The 24,242-nt window shown below is 43.8% G+C and overlaps 1 long non-coding RNA gene across 1 annotated transcript in view; it reads right to left on the reverse strand.

The window, feature by feature from the left end:
- Positions 1 to 24,210, reverse strand: part of LOC128330433 (uncharacterized) — a 33,039-nt gene extending 8,829 nt beyond the window's left edge. The window contains exons 1-2 of the long non-coding RNA XR_008310089.1: positions 23,476 to 24,210; positions 9,832 to 9,924 (exon numbers count right to left, since the gene is read on the reverse strand). This is a non-coding gene — a long non-coding RNA (uncharacterized LOC128330433). The remainder of the gene's footprint in view (positions 1 to 9,831; positions 9,925 to 23,475) is intronic.
- Positions 24,211 to 24,242: the final 32 nt, after the last annotated feature.

Below are 24,242 nucleotides of genomic sequence, written 5' to 3' on the forward strand. Positions count from 1 at the left end.
ATTTCCATCATATCTTTTTCATTTCAATGTTTAGCATAGATAAGAAATAAATCATTTTCTATTAGGGTGGGTTTTAACAGATGTTCATATATAGGGGAGGGGGGGGAGAGAAGTCAAACTCTCTTTCCACTCAGATGTCTGTCTTGAATTTCTCACAGTTTTTGCAGACAGTTTGGCTGGTTTCCAACATACATCGTTGACTGTCTGGTATGAAAAATGCCATCTGTAGTATATGGAAGTCCTGTTATTTTTTTTATTTTTTTTAAAGTGGACTGCTAATTATTCTCTGGGCAGGTGTTGTTAAAGTGAAGTCATGTGTCAAGCATGGTATAACCTTGGAATTGCCTAAAATTGCCATATTCTGCTGGGAAAATACAGTGTCCTAGAACTTAAAATGAAATTAAAGCAAGGGTAAATACAGAGATTTTTAAAGGGCTGAACTGTCGTGCCACAGTACAGACTAGAGTACTATATTTAAAAGCATTAATAAACTTTTAGGATGTGGGTTGGCTCATGTGTATGTGTTTCTCAACATGAAGGAAGCTTCTCCTTCATTTTTACATCCTTGATTCCAGTTCTTTTACATTCCAGCTGGACCCTTTCAAGGAATTTCCAAACCCTGAACTAAAATTGCTGCTGAGTTCCCCCACCCCAGCTTGCTCTGCCTACTCCTTTTCTTAAAAAAAGAAGATTGTTGTGTTAACTGGGCTGTTGCTTGCCTTAGAGGCTGAAGCCTTATTGGCTACTCTTCAATGAAAGGTATAGAGAACATATTTTGACATTTTCTTTTTGTAGTTTATACGTATAATTTTTATATTTTATTGTATTTGTATATACAAATTAAAATGCATGTGCCAATCATTCTTTAATTTCTCTTCTGACTGATGACCTTCATACTTTGAAATGGCTGTAGCATTTTGCATGTTTCTATTTAAACATTATGTCAGGGTTCTCAAACTTGGGTACCCAGATGTTAAGTGGCCCACAACTCTCAGCAATCCCAGCCACAATGGCCAAACCCTGCATGGCCCTCGTACAAGTTGAAAGGGCTTTTGGAGGGAGAGAAGAGGTGTGAAAATCACTCCCCACACCATGCCCGTTCCACTGTGGAAAGCTTCTTACATACCAGCCCTCCTTCCTCTTCTTCTTGTCAGTCACACACATAGGGAGACATAATGTGCAGCCATCCAGCAATGGTGGGCTGTGCATTATGTCCCGCCATGTGCATGACTGACAAAGGTGAGCTCCTTGGAAAGCTTCTTGGTAAGCTAAATGCAATACATTAAAGAAAATCTCCTCCATAGGGTTTCTGCAAAATTAAAAGGCCCCTTCAAGGAACTTGAAGGAACAGGAGGATATGGGAGGATAAAAGGTGTAAGATATAAAATCAAATCAGCCTATTCTAGTTTCATCCTGAAAATCAACCTACTCTAGTTGCATCCTAAAATAAAATCAAATAATGCCTAGCTGGATCCTGAGAGATTTGGGATGCAACTAGGCATGACATCAGGAAAGTCATAAATGGAAGAAATTTAAATCTTGTATTTCTAATAGCAGCTACAGAGAACACCAAATCTAATTGGGACAATGGTTCTGGGAAAGGGGTTGCCTCTTTCCCTCAGTGCCATTTTCCCAATGAAAATCTCTCTTCTGTTGTCTTGAGATGAAACATAAAGTACTCATAGGACACGCATACGATATTTGTATGTTTTAGTCTACAAGAAATAGCAGATTTTCACAGAGTCATCAGAAAAATGACACAGTCACAGGAGAAAGAGTAAATCCCACCTCTCCCAGCACCACAGTCATTATTCAATTCCACGCACAACCCCAGTTGCTGTTAAACATTTTAACAACTTGTGTGTGTGGAATTGTTCTGGTAAAGCCTACTTTCCTTTCACTCTAATCTTAATTATAATTACCATCCTCAAAGTTAGCCCACTTCAGCCTTAAACATTCACATGTCCACCATCTTGAATTGAGGTGGATGACATCATCTCAAACTACGCCATTGACGTGTCTATGTGTCCCTACAGCTGTTCCAAATTTGGTTCATACTGGTCCAGGCATTGAGAAGGTGATAGTGGGGGACACACACACAGAATACCAAGTGATTTCATAAGCTTACTTTCCTTAAGGAAAGTAGGCAAAAAACCAGTATGAGATCCAATCCCATGCCTCCTGACTTTCTCTAGTTTGCCCTCAGGGACCTCTGCAATTTGGAGAAAGGGACAGAACACAGGTTTAACATGCAATTACATCTAAACCAGGATACGCCAGCCTGGAACTTGTTTTCCGTGCCAAGACTTATAACACTGGAAGCAATAATAATAAAGACGAGTAGATGTAGCTCTGAACATGTGTAGCAAGCATGTCTTTCTCACACACTTTCTCAGAGAAGGGAGCAAAGCATCGATGTCAAGGCTTGGGAAGGAAGACTCTAACTCCAATACTTACCTTTTCACAAATTAAGTGCAGACTACTGCATATAAGGTACAGTTTGGGTTTTGCTGAGCCTTCCGGCATCTGGATAATTTCAAATGACTACCATCTCTCAGTCAAGAATGTTTTTTACTGTGATGCAGGACCGGCCCTGGTGTTCTTAACAGACTCTGCATCTGAATGTTTCAGTGACTTGTGATAATGAGATGTACACAAAGCCTTGGGCATGCTGCTCTAGTGAGATTGTTTCCTTTTTGGCAATGCCAGATTCCTGTTTAAAGTTACTGTGGAATTTTTTGAAGATGAGCAAGACTTGAAGAATAATAATAATAAAAGCCAGCATGTGTGGTGAGACAACCTGGCTAAAGCAGGAGCCAAGATCTTACTAAAATTAAATGCAGACGGTGTAAGGATAAACTTAGCAAATTACCTCAATGGGTATTGAATAAAACAAACCGAGAATAGTCCTAAGAATGCCTGGAACCAGATTTCAGGCATATCTAAGGTCCTAGCCTTTGCAAAGTCACTTTCTTGATACCACCTACATGTGTAAGACAACGACGTGCATGAAGTTTGCACTAATGTTCAGTTAAGGATTCACCTGCTGGATTTTTTGCTTGTTGTGCAGTTGTTAAAAGCATAAAGCCTTGCTGTGGGGAGAAGCTGGCAACCCTTGACAGATGGATCACTTCCCTGTTATAAACTGTACTTGTCATAGGTCAGTCGCACCAGTCAAATTGTGAGGTGGGAGGGATTTATAATTGCAAGTCAGCTAGACACAGAGTATGTTGAGAGAGTATGTCAGCATATCTGCACTGCTCTGTGCTAGAAACCAAAAACACACATTATTTACTAAGGAAAATTGAATTACGTGAACTGAATAAATGATGAATGAACAAACAAACAAACAAACAAACAAACAAACAAATAAATAAATAAATAAATAAACGAGGAGAGCTGGTCTTGTGGTAGCAAGCATGAATTGCCCCTTTGCTAAGCAGGGTCCACCCTGGTTTTAATTTGAATTGGAGACATGTGTGTGAGCACTGTAAGATATTCCCCTCAAGGGGATGGGGTCGCTCTGGGAAGAGCATATGCTTGCTTGCATGCATAAAGTTCCAAGTTCCTCCTTGGCATCTCCAAGATAGGGCTGAGAGAGACTCCTGCTTGCAACCTTGGAGAAGCTGCTGCCAGTCTGGGTAGACAATACTGAGGAAGTTGGATCCATGGTCTGACTCAATATAATGATCCTATGTTGCAAATAATTCAGATGTACTTATTCTACATATTCTGCTTCTGCAAAACATTGGAACTCTACCTGCTGAAAACTGCCACTCATGCCGAGGCAAACTCTGAATTCCACAATTTCCCTAGGCATTATTGATACATTTTCTCATAGACTATGATGACTAGAAACTTGTATTTTTACAAAAGAGAAACTGTTATTTTGAGGAAAGTATGACATGTAATGGTAGCAAAGATACTTTTCTGTTAATGCAAATACAGGGTTCAGTATACTTTGCAGAGCTACTGTGCCACTTGTGGGTAGGTTTAGACAACTCGCAGCACGTCTGTCTGGCACTAGTCCAATTCTCACAAGCAAGTGCTTCCAGTGTGACTGCAGCTTCCACTCAAATTGTGACATTTGGGCCTGCCAATGTCCAGTTCCCGAGCTGCACTTCCTTCGACCAGCTAACACCCGCTGCCCAAATATAGTGACAAATGTTGAGTGACAGAGGAAAGTGAAGCTCGGAAATTGGATGTTGTCTGAATCCATCCTGTGTTACACATAGTTCCAGGTATCATTAGTTCATAATGTAGTCCTGGGGGAGAAAATCTTAATGTTGAAAGCAGTCTCCGCTTCTAGTAAAATTGACGGAAGGAAATGCCAGGTTAGCAAAATGCTAGGCTTAGAGCATTTATTCTGCCTGCTTTTAGCCAAGAAGTCAGCTTAGCTCCAAGAGCAATAGGATGGACCTTCACTCACCCGGAAGCAACATTGATGACTCTTCACACAGCATATTTCCATCATCAAAATGTGAATATGGTACTTATTAGATATAAAGTAATATTAAAGCATGTGCCTTAATCTGAAATACAAGTGCATTTGTCAGACAGTTGAGATTGGTTGCAACCGTTAAGTCATAAATCCAATTTTATGTATGGTTGAGGTGTGAAATGGTTGCCTACCAGCTTCTTAGTAGTCAGGTGGTCAGGCAGAGGAAAAGCCTGAGGAATAATTCCTTACTTAAGTGATGTCGGGGAGAGAAAAGACACTTTGGGGGCATATTTTGGGGGGACGTAAAAGCACGTTTTTGGAAGGAGTAATTCATCACATGTTTAGGGTAATCTGCACCTCTGCAGGTGGCCAAGATAAACCAAGATAGTGCTTGCCTGAGAGTCTCAGTAGTGAAAGGTGACATAGAAGATGGTTCAAAAGCTTCCACTGCTATAAATGAAACAAACATAAAGGGATTGGTTTGTTAACTCTTTTTGATTTAATTTGAGCTGAATTGTACTTTATTTAATATCTGTATTTTGTTCTTTGATCTTTTGTAATTCTGCTTTAGCATTTGAAAAATAAGTATGTATACATAAAAACAACAAGCATGGAGGGTCCCCTCCTTGCAGATTTCAGCTGGAACATCTTCACTGCTTTCCAGTGGTTCAAAATGTAGCTTGAAGAACATAGATCACACACCAGGAATCTCTCTCAGCCCTATCTTGGAAATGCCAGGGAGGGAACTTGGAACCTAGATGCTCTTCCCAGAGCTTCTCCATCCCCCAAGGGGAATATCTTACAGGTGCTCACACATAGTCTTCCATTCATATGCAACCAGGGTGGACTCTGTTTAGTTAAGGGGACAAGTCATGTTTGCTACCACAAGGTCAGCTCTTCTCATTCCCTCTAAAGTATGAGAACGAGCATGTGCAAAAAACCTTTTTGATGTCTTCTCAGTTAATTTTAGATCCTGCTCAGATTGAATTTTAGATCCCGCTCAGTTAATTTTAATTAACTCTTAATTAAATCTTAATTAATTTTAATTAACTCAGTTAATTTTAGAATCCGCTCAGATTGAATCAGGAAAGTCTCACTCTGAATATACATGCTCACACACACTACTTTGATACAGCCGCCCAGAACAAAACTCATTCTGCACACAGATGAAAAAAATTAGAGAGAACACTGGTCTGGAGTCTTAACAGACATGACTTGCAAGGCAATAGGTTTTACATCTCCTTTGTGAGATGCTCTGTTGCTCCAGGATATTAGGTCAATATTGACTCTGGGGGGAAAGTGTCAGCTTTTGAATCCCCAAACCAACGTGCACTAATACTACCTAGCTTTTCCTTTTGGCTTCATTCCAGTTTATTTCTGACACTTGTTGACCTTGGTTTCCCTGTGGGATTTCACAGTACTGTTGATGCTCAAAAGATTAAGACGTGAAAGACCAAATACAGAAATGCATTGACAACTCGGCCATTCCTGCTTAACTGAGCAGTATCTTCACATGAATTATTTGGTACAATTGTTTTGCTCAAGAATAAATGTGTTAACCTACATGACTTGGTAACCTACATGGCACAGTCTGCCACTGTTCTGCTGCTCCCATTCATTTCTTTGAAAACATCCCTGAGAACTGGAAATGCCAGTTACAGGACTTTCATTTTCCCTTTTTAATACAGATGAGATAACCCCTTAAACAATAATTTCATTTCAGGACTGTTTTAAAACAATGCAGTCTGAAATCTAGTTTATGGTTCTGTTTTATTGTGAAACATTTTTATCCCAGTAATGGGCAGGGCCTCACAGATCTAGTGCTATGGAAAAAAGAAAGCCATATCTCTTTTTAGTAAGTTGACTGGTATGGTGATACTGGTACAGGAGTCTGGTCAAATCTAGTAGGTGAACTGAAGAAAACTTTTCAAATTATTCCTTTCCCTTTTGATATTAGTGAAGACATACTTTCATATTTGAAAAAAAAAAAGAAAAAAAAAATTCAAATCCCTGTATGGGCTCCCTAGAATTTGGAGCCAAGATCTGTAGGAGATGCCAGTGTGCTTTGGACCAATCTGAGGAAGCAGCTCCCTTCTGCTTCTGAGCATACAGTATTGCACTCCTTGGAATAAGTGCTTTTGATGAGTGTATGGAAAAAGAGAAAGACTTTTGGCTTACTTTCCAAAGCTGACAACAGGCTACTCAAAACATGTCTGTGGAGCACCTGGAAAAGTGATTTATAGCAACTGGGGGTGCATGGGCTAGAAAGCAGTCTTGATTAGACTTCAAAGTTCATGTTAAATCTTACTGGTTGTCTTGAGCAACAGTTCTGCCTGCGGCATCCGCTTTGTCTCTGCTAGAGCCCAGCTTTGCTGAAGCTTGACTCCAGCTTCTTGGTAGGCGATCTGCATATACAGAATAACTTTTTGGTGCATACAGGCCAATACTATCGTGTGTGCAAAATACTGTATTTGACATTGTCCCTCATTACATATAAACCAGTCCTGGATGCCACTAAATAGGGGAACCAGTCTATTCGTAAACTCTCATGTATATGTACCTTTGCCCCAGACGGCCTAAAAAGTACCATTGTCAGTGGGAAAATGTCATAAGAAAAAGGGATTAGGAAGCCATTTCCTTCACCTCTTGGTCTCCTACTTCAAATTGTAGGCTCAGTGGCCAAAACATCCCTTTTAAAAATACACAGCAATAAACTATGTTACATGTAGTGTGTACTACTCTCAGTCTGTGGAATCAATGAATTGGCATTTTTATTTTCAATCCCCTTCCTAATAATCCCTAGCATGGAATTGGCCTTTTCCACAGTTGCCGCATACTGAGTCGACACTTTCAACCAACTTTCCACCAAGATCTCTATTCTGGTCAGTCACTGACAGCTCAGACCCCATCAGTGTATATGTAAAGTTGGGGGGATTTTTTGCCCCAATATACATCACTTTACACTTGTTTATATTGAACTGAATTACCATTTTGTCATCCACTTATCCAGTTTGGAGAGATCCTTTTGGAGCTCCTCACAATCTGTTTTGGATTTCACTACCCTAAATAGTTTAGTGTCATCTGCAAATCTGGCCACTTGGCTATCCCAACTTCTAGATCATTTATGAACAAGTTAAAGAGCATAGGTCCGAGTACAGATCCCTGGGGGACCCCACTTCTTACTTCTCTCCATTGTGAAAACTGTCCACTTATTCCTACCCAGTTTCCTGTCCTTCAACCAGTTATTGACCTACACATGAACCTGTCCCCTTATCCCATGACTGCTAAATTTACTCAAGAGCCTTTGGTGGGGAACTTTGACAAAAGCCTTTTGGAAGTCCAAGTATAAAATGTCAACCGGATCACCTTTATCCACCTGCCCAATGACACTCTCAAAGAAAGGTTAGTGAGGCAAGACATGCCCTTGCAGAAACCATGCTGGTTCTCCTTCAACAACGTTAAACAAGAACATCCCTGCTGGATCAGGCCCAAGGCCCATCTAGTCCAGCATCCTGTTCCACACAGTGGCCCACCAGATGCCACTGGGAGCCTACAGGCAGGAGTTGAGGGCACACCCTCTCTCCTGCTGTTACTCCCCTGCAACTGGTATTCAGAAACATCCTGCCTCTGAGGCTGGAGTTGGCCTATAGCCCTCCGACTAGTAGCCATTCTTCTATATGTTTAACAATTTTGCCCCTAAATATGCTTTCCATCTATTTACCCACCAAAGAAGTTAAGCTAACTGTCCTGTAGTTTCTCAGATCCCCCCTGGATCCCTTTTTGAAAACTGGATTTACATTACTACTTTCCAGTCCTCTGGTACAGAGCCTGATTGCAGGGACAAGTTACATAATTTTGCTAGGAGATCAGCAATTTCACATCTGAGTTTCTTCAGAGCTCTTGGGCTGGGTGGATGCCATATGGCCCTGGCAATTTGTTAATTTTTAGTTTTTCAATATAGTTTAGAACATCTTCTCTCATCACCTCAAATTGGCTTAGTTCTTCAGGTCTCCAAGCCTAAGGAGCTCAGTTCTGGAGCAGGTATATGGTCAGTATCCTCCACCATGAAGACAGACATAAATAACTCATTCAGATTTTCTGCAATCTACATATCCTCCTTAATAATCCCTTTCATGCCCTCATCATATAAAGGTCCAACCACTTCCCTGGCAGGTTTTCATCTTCTGATACAATCAGAAGTTTTTGTTATTCCCCTTGACACTTCTAGCTATATGCTCCTCAAACTCTCTTTTTTGCATCCCCTTTTGTCTCCTTGCATTTCTTTTTGTTCTCTTCATTCGGGCAGGACTTCCATTTTCTGAAGGGAGTCTTCTTCCCTTTTATGGCTGCTGACTCTACTTGTTAGCCATGCTGGCGTTGTCCTGAACTTGGTGGTACCTTTCCTCCTTCTTGGTATACATTCCAAATAAGCGTCTATTATTGTGGTTTTGAATAAGTTCCGTGCTTTCTAAAGTGATTTGACCCTCCGGACTTTCCCTTTCAGCTTCTTCTTTTTACCATTCCCCTCATTTTTGAAAACTTTCCTCTTCTGAAGTCCAATGCATCTGTGCTGGACTTCCTTTGCAATGCTCCACTCGCTAGAAAACAAGATAGAAAACCTAGGAGGACCAGAGTCCTCCACAGAATCATTATGGGTGACGCTACAAGGACGGAAAGGAAATGTGTTACTATGGACATACTGGATCAAAACACTGAAAATGACCTGGAGTTAAAGAAGCAAATCAGAGAGGCATCAAAGAGAGAGAGCTCTAACAATGGGTGACTTCAATTATCCTCACATAGACTGGGCAAATTCATGTGAAGTTATTGACAAAGAAGTCAAGTTTCTAGACATGCTAAATGACCATGCCTTAGAACAGTTGGTCGTGGAACCAACCAGGGAGAAGGTGACCTTGGACTTAATCCTGAGTGGTGCACAGGACCTGGTGCGAGATGTCAGAGTTGTAGAACCATTGGGGAACAGTGACCATAGGGTGATCCAATTCAGCTTATATGTGAGTGGAACATTGCCAAGGAAGTCCAACACAGATGCACTGGACTTCAGAAGGGGAAACTTTTCAAAAAAAATTCTATCCCTTTATTATACAGTGCTACTTTACCCCCAGTCTACCCCACCCTTTCTGCCAGCAATCCTCTAGGCATCGTTTGAGCTCTGCCTGTCTCGCTGGCCCTGCATGTGGAACAGGTAGCACTTCAGAGAATGCTAGCCTTGGGGTCCTGGACATCAATATGCTACCTAGCAGCCTAAATTTGGTTTCCAGGACCTCCTAACCATATTTCCCAACATCGTTGGTGCTGACATGCACCACGACAGCTGACTCCGCCCCAGCACTAACAGCCTATCTAGACAACCTTGCCGTAGTACTCACCTTCTCCTCATGCTGGGTGTCTCCTTTATCACAAGCAGGTCAGTGAGACAGGCAGAGCTGATGGGGTCTCCATGCATGAATGAGATGGTGGTGCTGGAAGGAGAGTTTAGATTTGTTAGGTACTGGGATAGATTTTGGGGCAAGCAAATTCTGTACAAATGGTACGGGCTCCACTTGAACCAAGATGGAACCAGACTGCTGGTGCTTAAAATCAAAAAGGCCACAGAATAGCGTTTAAAATGATGTCTGGAGGATTGCTGACAGGAACTGGGTGGTATCCGCACACTTCCCCACTAAACACATAAAATTCCTTTGATATCTGTTAGCAAACTCATCTTCACAAAGCTCCAGGAAGCAAAGCACCCTGGTCTGTGCCTTGTCTTCTCAAGAGCTGCTTCCAAATTGAGCCACCTCTGGATTGTGGCTCCTCCCCACAAACTCTGTGACTCACCTGCTGCTAATCCCCACCCACTTTCTCTGATTGATTGATTAAGTGCCATCAAGTCGGTGTCGCACGCGTGTGACGTATGTGGCGTGCGCGCGCATGGCGGCAACAGGCCCGCGCGCGCCGCACGCATGCATACTCCTATTCTCAAGACTTCCGGGTAATGACGGGGGCAGGGGCGGCAGGGAGGAACGCTGCCGCCCCCAAAACTTGGTTCTTAAAAGCAGCGCTGGAGGGGGAAGAGTGGTGGGAGGGGTAAGTACTACCCCCCCGCCCTTAAAGATAGGCCCCCCTCAGTGCCGGACCAGTCTGGTTCCGAACCGGTTCGGAGGCCTCCAACATGGCCTCCGAACCAGTTTGTGCACATCCCTAGTCCTTTCCCATTTTCTTGTTGATTTATTCATTTATTTGCAGACTTGCTTTCTTTAGGAAAGAAAACAAATGTTTGCTGACTCCCCTGAGCATTGTCTTCTCAAGAGCTACTGCCAAACTGAGACACCTCAGCAATGTGGCCCCTCCCATAAGTTGTGTGAGACTCACCTGCAGCTAATCCCCACTCACTGTTAGGGATGTGCAAGCTCCAGCATTCAGCTGGTTCAGCAGTGGGCGGGGGTTACCTTTAAGTAGCAGGAGGGTGTCCTTACCCCCGGCTGCATTCCCCCCACTAGTGCTCTTGCCAAAATCGCTGACACATGGCAGTGATTTTGGCGAGAGTGCCGGTGGGGGAAACGTGGTGTGCGTGAGTGGGAGAGGACACCCTCCCTGCTCCTTAAAGGTAACCCCACCGCTACCAAACAGGCCAAATGCCAGACTGGTCTGGAAAAGGACCTCCGAACTGTTTCGTCCACATCCCTATTCACTGTCTGTCTCTAGTGCTTCAGGACATGCTAGCAAAACTGCTTTTCTGTCAAAGGCACAGCATGAGTTCTATATCTATGTATTAAAGTCTTTAAATATATTACATTTATACTAAAGCCTGCCATTGTCATCAATGAACCTTGGATAAAATCCTAGATCTCCAGACTTAACAGAACTGATAAATAAAAACGTACACACAAAAATCCATTCACATCTTGATCACAGCTGCTATCAAAACGGTCTGCTTCATTGGAAGGATTCCTCCTAACTACACATAATTGAGTAAATTCCATAGTTATGATATTCTTTTCCGACAGAGTAACACCCACCACATTGGATTGGAAACATTCATGAGAGTATGTGGAATCCTGTTAATTTCTTTTGAAATAACGTGGAAAAAACAAGTATGTGTTTTCATAGCAGCTATGTTTGCACAATCCTAGATATTCTTACTAGGAATTTTTATTTCTAAATATGTTCACCTTGCTTTCCTACCAAAAAGTCGGCAGAGAGTGGCTTACAAAATGTAAAATACATTATGCAATATACAAGGAACCACCACAAGAAAATTAGGTATATGCACTCATTTTGCCATGAATGGGGGTTGAGTTGGACTGAGCGCATTCAGTTCATTTTCCAGTCACCCTGAAACAAATGCCATTAGGGACTGAATGAACCATTTGGTTCATTCATTATTCCATCATTTCTGTAACGAAGGTTCTTTGGGGGATTACCTTGTGTGGGGCTTAGTGGAAGACTTAATTTTTTAAGAACTGCTTAAAATGTAAAAGTCACAGCTCAGCTTCTCCTGGCGGACACCATTTCCTCTACAATGCCCCAAGTCTAGGGGCGGGTGGGGGGATATGGGTAAAGAGCATGATGGCCCTGCAAAAAGCTAAAGTGCTTCTTTTACATTTTAAAATTCTTTAAAAGAATGAAAAGCCCATTCCTCAGCCCTGGTGCAAGGCAAGCTTTCCTCCGCCCCTTTATTTCGAAAATGGATGCGAGATATAAAAAATGGGAGAGGAGGAGGTTTCATGATGAAGAGAATTTATATCAAATGAATGAAAATGAACAGAATGAGGGATTCAATAATAAATCTTTATTTCGGTCAGCGACCAGCATGAGATTAAAACAAATGTAAAAGAGAGGGCAATCAAACTTCTATTACAAACAATAACACCAGATAAATTTTAAAAAGTCCTCCTCAGCATAGATCAGGATACTAAAAATACTACTAAAATAATTGGAGATAAAAGAGGCAGCAGTATTTCCTACTTATGAGGCTATTACACAAAATCAAAACTCAACCAGTTGCCTTCTCGACTCCTAAATCTGAGGGGGGTTAAACAATTCAGGAGCTCTGAAAAATATTGTCATTAAATTTACAGCTGATATACAGGTGATACCAGTACCTGCGTGCCCACCTGCAGCTAGCCACATTATGGCTACAAGTTGCTCTGGCCTTAGATCCATCGCCTATTTTCCCATTACTAAGTTCTTCCGCAAACGAAGGGCTGCACTGCAAAATTTAGCTACCTGTCTGGTAGCGCAGGAATTGCTTCCTTCCAACAGCCTGTCAGTCATCGGAGGAGAATCAAGACCTGGGCATTTAGCAATCAAAGGGTAAATAAGGCGCAGGTCTCTATAGAACAAACATTCCAATAGCACATGAGTGACTGTTTCCACTTGACCCTCACCACATGGGCAGAGCCTCTCCCCATAGGGAATCCCTCTATATCGGCCCTCTAAGAGGGCTGAAGGCAGGGCATTGCATCTTGCCAGGGTAAAAACTCTTCTAAGAGGGGGCACCTCCAAGACAGTGAGGTAGGATGCTGGGGCCAAACTGTATCTGACTGAATCCTGGCTCTGAAAGTCAGGTACCCTTGCTATATCTGTTTGTCTCTCGATATCCTCAATTCTCTGTTTGATGAGCTTCCTAGCTGTCTCCAAACTTTGCGTAAGCAGGGCAGACTGATCGAGGCCCAAAGTGGTCATCTTTTGGTTCAGAGCGCACTTCCAGGGTGACTGATAAGAATCCTCTAATACTAAGCGGCTCAGCCCTGTGTCCGAGGAAAAAACTCTCAGCCAGTAAAACAGCGCCATTTGCCAACATCTGGCCTCAACTTTGATGAGGCCCGCCTCCAATCTGAGCCTCACATTAGAGGTACACTTGGGTGTCTGAAATACTGCTCTCCAGAACTTAGACTGCACCACTTCTAAGGGGGACAGATCTGGGTAAGGACCCAATTGGGCACCATACAATAACTGTGCCAATGATTTTGCTTGAAAAAGTTTTAAGGCTGCGGGGATAAAAAAAAACCCTCCCCTGGTTCTATAGAACCTCAAAATAGCTCGGGCGCTGTTTTGGGCAGCCTGGGCCACATGAGAGGCATGGGCCCGTCTTGCTCCCGATGAGTGAACAGCTACCCGCAAGTATACAAAATTTTGGACCTGCTCTATCCTTTGTCCATCGATTTTCCATACCCGTCTCTTGGGTCTCCTAGCAAAGGAGAACACCTTTGTTTTCTGGTAGTTAATACTCAGCCATTCTCTCTTACAATAAATAGCCAGTGCCCCCAAGGCCCTCCTTAGACCGACTGGGGTTCTGGCCAGAATGGCCGCGTCGTCCGCATACAGCAACACCGAGATACTTCTTCCAGCTAACTTGGGGGGATGGAAATCGCAGCTATCTACAGGTAGATGGGTCACCATATCATTAACAAAAAAGTTAAACAGCAAGGGCGCCAGCACACATCCTTGACGGACCCCCTTTCCAATTGGAATAGCTCTGGTTAATCCTCCCTGTGGATTGCACCTAACCCTCATGGTTGGTGATACGTGTAGGGCTCTAATTAGAGCTAAGAGTCGCTGATCAATGGAGGAAGCTCTCAATTTATCCCAGAGCCTATCCCGTGGGATTGAGTCAAAGGCAAACCTAAGATCTACAAAGGCAACATGCAAGGACTGAGCATACTTCTGTGCTAAATGGTGTAGAACAAAACAATGGTCAACAGTAGACCTCCCTTCTCTGAACCCCGCTTGCTCTTCTGCAAGAATGTTATCCTGGTCCATCCAATCCCTCAGCTTCCCATAGAGGTGTTTAGCGTAAAGTTTGCTAACTGTACTCAGAAGGCTGATCGGCCTATAATTGCCTGGCTCACTTCTGCACCCCTTCTTATAGATAGGTACAATGATGGACAGGCCCCAATCTTTCGGTGTGCACCCTGAGCTATCAATGGCAGTAAACAACGATGCGAGCACCGGCGCCCACCAGTCCACATTGGACAAAACCAACTCAGGTGGAACCAGGTCAGTGCCGGGGGCCTTGCCATGCTTCAGTTGGCGTATTAGGTCAGAAACTTTTGCTGTGGTAACGGGCGGCCAGTCAGGTAATGGCTCCTCATTGAATGTAAAGGGGCCTGGCAAAGACCCTTCCTCCCAGTACAACTTTCGAAAGTGCCTCTCCCAAAGCTCCGGATAGATGTGGGCATCGGGCGTCAGATGTCTTCCGAGTGAAATCCCTGCCACTGTTCTCCAGAAAAGGGACTGTTGTCTTGATCGGATTGAATACAATAACAGATCCCAAGAGGATTTCATATAGACTCTCTTTTTCTGTCTGATCAGCTGTTTATACCCATGTTTTCCCGAAAATAAGACAGTGTCTTATATTAATTTTAGCCCCCCAAAATGCACTAGGGCAATTAGCGGTACATCAGAAATTACTGCTAGATCTTACTTTCGGGGTAGGTCTTACTTTCGGGTAAACAGGGTATTGCTTTTTCTGTAACATTAGTTCTTGGGCTGATGTTGAAGTGGGATCTACCTTGTAAGCTTGGAATCTGCCCAAAAGAAGATGTCTACTTTCCACACAGTCTTGGTCAAACCATGGCTTGAAAGGTCTCCACTGTCCTTTAGAGGGTTCATGCTGTTTAGAAATAAGATGTTTTTGCAATTCCAAGGTGATGGAGTTGTAGACTTGTAAGAGTTGAACTGGGTCCGAGAAATCAAGCATATCTTGGCTCAGCTTCTGTAGATGATGCGACTGGAGAAGAGTGGAGATTTTATCAGCCAAACTCTGGGACCATCTGACACGACAGCAGTTATCCTCTGTCTTCATAGAAGGCACTGACTCGTACTGTTTAGGGCCCAGCGGGATTTGCAACAGCAGAGTAACTGGGTGGTGGTCACTTTCCACTTGTGGGACCACCTCCAGACTTGGGGAGTACTGGGCCAGGCACCTCGAAATAATAAAATAGTCAATGGCACTCGCTCTCCTCCCCACCCAAAATGTCAACTCTGCCGGGTGGTCATTGTCCACTGAGCCATTTAAAACAAATAAATCTAAGCCATAGGTCATTTGGGCCAAACAATATCCACCCAAATTTGAGGAGGTGTCCTTAGAGAGGCGCATGTACGGAAGCACGTACTCGTCCCAAATTCATCACTGGGGCCCATTCTTGCATTAAAGTTGCCTCCCAGAATTATACTTGCATTGGGAAATTCCTCTGTGAGGGCAACGATGTACCCTTCTAGCTTCCCCCAAATTTCCTTAATTTCCTGGGCCCTGCATTTTGGGGGGAGATATACGTTGACTATCAGCACTGCAGTCTGATTGTGAACAACTTCCACAGTCAGTGCTATGTTATCAAGAGAAGAGACCCATTTTGATAATGCCCATAACTTAGTTGAGATAAAAGTCCCGAGGCCCCCACTGGGTCTGCCCTTTTTCTTACTCTTAACGGCCTGTAGGGAAAATACATAAAATCCGTTAAGTACCAGATCAGAGAGTGCCCAGGTTTCTTGCATCAATATGATGTCAAATCTGTCCAAAAGGCTCAAACATGAGGGGTCCTTGGATCTAGCTTCCCATCCCCCCACATTCCAGGACACTAGAGCAAGCCCATGCTGATCTGCCTCCCTTCAATGGCTGAATGGAGCCTCTCTACCCCTGGGAGTTTCCTGGGCCAATATTTCTTGACCTGTTTCCAGGGAGGTGTTCTCTTGCGTTTCCTTCAGAACCATTGGATTAGGATCTGTGTGAGAAGCTAGAGTTTGTAATGGAGCAGTAAGAGTGTTCGGGTTCATCATATCAGCTTGGGTTTCAGAGGTGATGCTTTTAGTTGAAAAATCTGGAGTATTTTAAAGCAATCTTGGCCTGACTTCAGAAGTGGCATAGCAACTGCAAAGTGGGGGTCAGCCAACAAATTAAACCACCGATCTTTCTTAGGGGGTGTTTCCAGCTGGTTAAATACCTCTGCAAGGTGTACCAAAAGTGGAAGGTCTGTCTTGATTAATTCCAGCTCATGTTGCAAGTCAGCCCCCTTCTGGCCCTGTGAGGAAGGCATATGATCACTAGTCATAACTGGTGAGGAAGAAAGAAAGTCTGCCTTGTTATCCGTCGGCTCCTCGGACTGTCTCCAGATAGGCTGGTTACTTGCATCGGACGGCTCTTCTATCATTGAAGAGATGCTAATTACCGAAGGGTTCAACTCGTCGATTGTAACATTGATTCCCTCTGTAAACTGCATGAAGAGGGAGTTAACTGAGTGAGATTCCATGGGCGAAAGTAATTCAGACACATTAGGTTCAGTCTCGGCACGTTTACGGTGCCCTTGTTCACCCAGCTGCTCTGGTATTTTCCTGGGAGATTTTAAAATTAGGGGCTCCAAGATGGTGTTGGCAAAACAACGATTAGGGAATATCTCAAAACCTTCAATCCAGGATTTTCTTTGGAAAATCCTATTCGGGATCCGGGAAGAATAGAAATCCAGCATGAACCTACTTTGGAAATGGTTAGATGGTAGCCTCTCAAATCGTTTGAGGTCTACATCTCTCAGGCTGCAATTCAGGAGCTGACTTAGTGAGGATCTAATAGCATAGAAATTATACCACTTGTTGTAGTATACTACAAGGGAAATACGGTGTGGTTTTAATATTCTATTAACTGAGCTTCTACCTCCTGGAATCACATGGGAATTGTGGTAGGTCTGATAAATGCCACAGCCACAGCCGTGCTTCTTCTTCCCACTGATATCGTTATCAGACCTCTCCCTCTTAGTCCGGCCTTTAGACAGATCATGCAGAAGAGTCTTAACAATGTCCACCTTCCTCTCTAGTAATGAGAGTCTATCAAACACAGCTTTGAGTGTTTCCGCTACCAGCCGACAAGATGATAGTTCTGAAGGCTGCTGAGGCTGAGGCTTTTGGGGTATCTTAATTTTGGGGGCTGATAGTTTACCCATCCCCTCATTGCTGTTAGGGTTCTGAGAGGTATGGGAAGTTCCTTGAAGAGATCTCCATTCCCTCCCTTTAGCATTGGGTGTGGGCTGCTCTGTTGAAGTTAATAGGTCGTTCCCTAAACATAAACAGCTTCTGGGAGGATCCGTTTCTCTCCGTGGTATGCCTAAGCTGTATAAGATCTAGCTCTGGTGCACCTGAGATTTGCGTGTGACCCTGCAACACCAAGTTAGAAGATAGAGAGCCTGAGTCCAAAGAACTTACAGTATCTGCAGTTGGCAAGTAATGACGAATTGAAGCTTGCTTGCTTGCTTGGAAACTTGCTTTGTATGTTTGTTGGGCTGTTTCTTGACCGCTTTCTTCCCATTGTAACCAGCTAAAGTCTAACTCAGACTGAGTCAGCAAACACAGAAAGCAGACGGGAGCTTTGGACTTGTATCTCCTACTCCAAGTGCCGACCTTGAAATACCTTGCTGACAGGTTCAATGTTAGCAGTAAAAAGGAACGAAGGGCAGAGGAGAGAAACAACGAAGCCTCAGAAGATTAAAACAAGAGAAATAATAGAATTAAAAACAAGGCTCAAAGGAGCTTGGAAGGACGCTGCCCTCCTGTCAGCAACCAAAACCGGAAGTCGGGGATTCAATAAAAATACAAAGTTCCAAAATGAAAGGTTTATATCCTGTACATCCATACAGAAGGGTAGTTCACACGATTGACAGTACAGGAGGAGAAGCATTCTACCCAAATTTGGAAGTTGGGCAAGCTCCCAATTTTTGATCATGTTAGATTGCTAAGCTGGGTCCACCCTGGTATGGATTTGAATGGGAGACTATATGTGTGAGCACTGTACAATATTCCCCTTAGGGGATGGGGCTGCTTTAAATTATTTTTATCTTTAATTTCCTGATATGAAGGGAGAGTGCCTTCTGATTCTTTTCTTGCTAGCTTCCACTTACCTAGAAAACAAAGCTGAACTGTGTAAGCAGCACAGACTGATCCATTATGGTCAGTGTACTAATACACCTGGGCGTCACCTTAAGTGGCACAGCGGGGAAATGCTTGACTAACAAGCAGATGGTTGCCAGTTTGAATCCCCGCTGGTACCGTATTGGGCAGCACTGATATAGGAAGATGCTGAAAGGCATCGCGGGGGGAGGCAATGGTAAACTCCTCTGTGAGTGCCAGGAGTCGAAATTAACTCAACAGCACACTTTACCTTTACTAATACACCTGACTTATGAAGACAGTGCAGGAGAAATGAATACGGGGCACAGCAGACAGAGAAGGGCAATTAGTAACATGTCACAGGACAGAAGTGGTATGACTCAGTGGTATGGCTGTGATCCTTGGTGTGAGGAGAGGGATATTCAGTGCTTGAAATTGTGTGCTTCTAGCTCACACCTTCTGCACTGCTAACAGCACACAGACCTTTAGTAGCTCTATTCTTATCTACTTTTCCATGCATTTCCTCAAATGTGTAGAAGGGGACTTATTTCTAAGTAATCTTCTTTATATTTATTTCTCTAAGACGTACCATGCGTGGCAGCTCTCACGAGAGTTCGCAAGCAGCGGCCAGACAGCCACGGGTATGGGCAAGAAAATGGTGGTGGCAGCTGACCAGCTGGCGGGGAAAGAATGGTGGTGAACGGCCGCTGCCAGGCAGAGAAAGTGTCGGGTGGGCGAAAAGGATGGCAGTGGGCATGAAGTGGAGAGGACGGCACACTACCTCTCCGGCCCGCCTGCAGGCTAAAAGGAAAGATGGCCTGGCCGCCAGGAGAAGTGGCAGAGAGGAGAAGTGGTGGCCAGGCTGGCCAGCAGCCGGGAGAAGTGGGGGTGGGGACAGAATGAAATGAGGCTTGGGTGGGGAGAACGAGAGGCGTAGATGCTCTGTGCCAGGTCAGCTAGTAATAATAACAACATAATAATAATAATGTAATAATATAAATAATAATAATGACCATCAATCATGCTCTGTACCCCCGCAGTGATGTAGATAGGCTATTCCTCCCTCGCAGCTCAGGTGGAAGAGGAATGCTGCAAGTCCATCAAACAGTGGAGGAGGAGAAAAGAGGCCTTGAAGAATATATCAAGGACAGTGAAGAAGATGCACTTCAAATGGTCAATAATGAGAAACTATTCAACACCAATGAAACAAAGCAGGCCTACAAGAAAGAATAAGTCAAGAACCGAGCAGAAAAATGGAAAAATAAGCCACTGCATGGTCAATATTTGCACAATATAAGTGGAAAATCAGACATCACCAAGACCTGGCAATGGCTTAAGAATGGCAACTTGAAGAAAGAAACAGAGGGTTTAATACTGGCTGCACAAGAACAGGCACTAAGAACAAATGCAATAAGAGCAAAAATCAAAAAATCAACCACAAACAGCAAGTGCCGCCTTTGTAAAGAAGCAGATGAAACCGTGGACCACCTAATCAGCTGTTGTAAAAAGATCGCACAGACTGACTGAAAACAAAGGCATAACAAGGTAGCAGGGATGATACACTGGAACATCTGCAAAAAATACAAGCTACCTGTAGCCAAAAATTGGTGGGACCATAAAATTGAAAAAGTTGTAGAAAATGAAGATGTAAAAATATTATGGGACTTCCAACTACAAACAGACAAACATCTGCCACACAATACACCAGATATAACTGTAGTCGAGAAGAAACAAAAACAAGTTAAAATAATCGGCATAGCAATACCAGGGGATCGCAGAATAGAAGAAAAATAAATAGAAAAAATAACAAAATACAAAGATCTACAACTTGAACACCATCTTGACACCTTGGGCATCGATAAAATTACAACACATCAGCTACAGAAGGCCACACTACTCAGGACAGCACGAATACTACAACGCTATCTTTAATTTTTCTTTAGTTATCCTAGACCCTTGGAAAAGGCCTGATAATTAAAGTACCAAATCCAGTCAATAACATTTGGTAGACTGTGTGTAAATAAATAATATATGAATATGATAAATATTTATATACTGCTTTTCAACAAAAGTTCCCAAAGTGGTTTACATAGATATAATAAATAAAATAAATAGGACCCCAACCCAAAGGGCTCACAATCTAAAAAAGAGACATAAGATAAGACACCAGCAAGAGCCACTGGAAGGATTCTGTGCTGGGGATGGATAGGGCCAGTTTCTATCCCCCTGCTAATTAAAGAGAATCACTATTTTAAAAAGTAATAATAGTGAAAGGGAAGCAGACCCTGCCTCACCCTTTTAATGTTCATTGTGCCTTCCCCTGGACAATGTGTCAGGCCAAAGGTGCAAAGGGGATTGCTTTGCGTGTGTTTGTACTTCACGTGGAATGGTTTATATGCATACATACCCCTGCTAACTGGGCAAAGAGGCACCTTTTACCACCTTTTAGCAGGGGGAGAGTAACTGGCCCTATCCACCCCCAGCACAGTACCTCCAGTGACTGTTGCTGGTGTCTTATCGTATGTTTCTTTTTAGATTGTGAGCCCTTTGGGGACAGGGATCCATTCTATAGATAGGTAGATAGATAGATAATTTCTCCATGTAAAACACTTTGGAACCTTTTGTTGAAAAGTCGTATATAAATATTTGTTGTTATTGTTACATCATTCTCACCCTATTCTCACATTCAACCCAACACATAGATGTTGGGAGGACCAGCTGGCTCTCCACGCACTGAAGAAATGTGGAAAAGCTTAGTGAGGTCTTAGCATGCACAGAAGGGCATGAGTGACAGCATGTGCAAGAAGCCAGGGAAGAAGCACAGCAGCATCTTCCACTGCAGCAGGATGACGACTACTGTAAAGAGATTTCCAGGTTGCAACCTGGCAACCCTACTTCTAACAGCAGAGCCTGCTGCACAGAAATTTAGCAAGTGAAGCTTTTCTTAGCATGGAAAAAGTGCTGTTAAAAAGCTCTCCCTGACTTTGTCTAGCTGTTTTACCCTTTATTTAAAAAACAACAGGACATCTAAATGAAAGAAGAAAAAACTCTCCCACTACTTATCAGGGGGGATTATTTTTATTATAGAACAAGCCATGGCCAGCAGTATTGCTGCTTTTGAGGCTACCTCGCTGAATAGCTGAACTAACAATACATTAGAAGGGTTGGGTTTTTTTAAAAGAATCTAGTTATTATTTATTCTTTTAAGCTATTTCCCATATTCATGTATAACTTTGAATCATTCAAACAAACTATCTCCAGCTCACGTCTGGATACAATTTCACTTTGCAGTGAATTGCTGCCAAGGCAAACGGTATTGCCCAACCCATGCTAAACCTACCCTAAGTCCCTTTATGAGTTTATTATTTAATGCTGCTGCAGAACTCTGAAGAGACCCAAACAGGAAGCGTCTGGGTGTTTTCTGCTCATGGAGTGGGTGGGACAGAGTTCTTCAGAGAAAACAAGAATATGCACTGCCTGCAGATTACATTGGGCCAGTTCCTCAATTTCCTCTAAGAGTTTAGTTTCCTTGGTTACTGGAAGGATCTATTAGTCAACAGCAGAACCTCAGCCCTTTAGACCTGTGTTCCTTCAATTGTGTTAGAGCAGAGACTCTGGGTTGTGCAAACACAACTCAAGGGACAGGGCAGGGGAAGTACACAGTGCTCGCTCGTCTCCTTTTACTTTGTATGCTGTGGTGGTTGTGATGTGAAATGCGCACTTTCCACATGCTCATTGACAATCTCTAGCAAGTCTGCATTTTCAACTGCAGTTTTCACCAATGTGATGAGAGAGGTTCTGTTTTTGGAGGCAATATCTAGGCCAAATACTGGTAAGTCTCAGCTCACAATTAGCACAGTGTCTATGTTCCTATCACACTGTATTACTCTTATCACATTAAATGAAGTTCCAACTTGTTGATCGGGGCAGGGCTGCACAAGTTTGGCCCTCTGGCTGTTGGGACTACAGCCATTGTGTCTGGGGATGATGGGAGCTGTAGTCCTATAACAGCTGGAGGGCCAAAGTTGTGCAACCATAGTCTAGAGGTATGACCTCTCACATTTTGGGTGTGAGGTGTCCTGGATAAGCTCATGACTCCAGGGAAAGAGGAGTCACACTTTTAGGAGATGGGCCTGTAACTCAGTGGTAAAGCAAATGCTTTGCATTAAGAAGGTACCAGGTTCAATCCCTGGCATCTCCAGATAGGGCTTGGAATGCAATGCAGCATCAGTTCTCAGCCTGCAACAGCACATCCAAAGAGAAAGAAGCTGCTGACATTTCAGAGTAACTGCAGAACTGGTCAGTTTTATCCATCATGTTATTAAACTATGCAACCTACATGGCATAAGGATAACTAGCAGTTATTGCCCACCTTCTGCATTCTGAGAAGAATTTCCTTCAAACTCCAATTGTAGTTTATCTCTGTGTAGGTATGTCTGTCCAGTTCCACCCACCATGTATAAAGTCTGCTTCCCCTCCCAGCATGAATCCCATTTTGCAGAACTGCAACTTAAATATTTAGTTGCATGAGAGGGCAATGAACTTGCAATAATGAGATGCCGAACAGCATTCTGTGGGGGCGGAAGGTCAGAAATACCGTTGGAAATGGCCTGTTGCCTCTGTGCTTTGTATGCCTTGTCAGTCCATATTCAGAAAGCAATGTTGAGCAAAGGAAATGGCATCTGCCACTTCTGCCTATTTTCTCACCTCCTCTCTTTAGACAACAGCCACCTAATGGTGCAGAGGGGAACATAGGAAGCTGCCATATACTGAGTCAGACTATAGGTCCATCTTCCTCAGTATTGTCTACACAGACTGGCAGCAGCTTCTCCAAGCTTGCAGGCAGGAATCTCTCAGCCCTATCTTGGAGATGCTGCCAGGGAAGGAATTTTGAGCCTAGATGCTCCTCCCAGAGCAGCTCCATGGGGGGGGGGAGAGATATCTTCCAGTGCTCACACTTCTAATCTCCAGGGAAGCTACCTGCCTAGAGAGCAGGAGACTGTTGGTTCAAATCCCTGCTGGTGTGTTTCCCAGAATATGGGAGGTGCTGAAAGGCATCATCTCATAGTGCGAGCGGGAGAAGGCAATGGTGAACCACTCCTGTATTCTACCAACAAAACCACATTGCTCTGTGGTCGCAAAGTCGACGGTATTACCTTTCCTTTCCTTTCTCTTGGGACAAGGCAGCCGGGAAAATAGGACAGAAAGGCCCAGTGAAAATGTCCAGGACGAATGAGCAAGAGAAAGCGCGGAGAAACAGACCTAATAAAGCTCGCTCAACCTGAGGGAACGTGAATGAGTGAAAGCAGCAGCAACCTCTGTCCCTCCGAGTCCGGCTTGGGGCTCTCAAACCTCGGCCCCCCAAATACTGTTGCACTACAACTCCCGCTGCAGCAGGGCCTCGGGGGGGGGGGGGGGAGATTGGGGCCGAGCGGGACAGGAGGCGGTGACTAGGGCGAGGCGAGATGGTCACACTAAAAGCTTTGCAGCAACCCTGCCCTGGCCTGCAGCCTTGACTTAGCAGCTGCCCCTTTAAAGGCACAGAGGCTTTCTCTATTAACAGACGGCAGCCCGACATGGAGAGCCGCTGTGATCTTAACGCTGCAATGCTATAAGCCTAACAAGGGGTGAACGCAAGTCCATTGTGCATCCTCGCTATTCTTCCTTCTTTAAGAGAGGCCCTCCAAACGATGCAGACGCTGCTCCTTATGAAGAGAGATTTGGAGCGGTCGTGACTGTTTATGTAACCGCGTCCCACCCAGAAGAACCTTGTCCTTTGACTCCCGCCGGGCACTGTAAGGGAGGGAACCGGCGCGCGCCTCTTATCAGGTGCGCTGGCCTTGCAATTGCAAAACAAATCGCGTGCGCGAGAGCCAGCTGCTGTCTTTGCCCTGGTTGCCGCGTCCCCTGCCCAGGAGTTGAA

Source organism: Hemicordylus capensis, chromosome 6, assembly GCF_027244095.1.
Source record: "Hemicordylus capensis ecotype Gifberg chromosome 6, rHemCap1.1.pri, whole genome shotgun sequence".
Taxonomy (NCBI): domain Eukaryota; kingdom Metazoa; phylum Chordata; class Lepidosauria; order Squamata; family Cordylidae; genus Hemicordylus; species Hemicordylus capensis.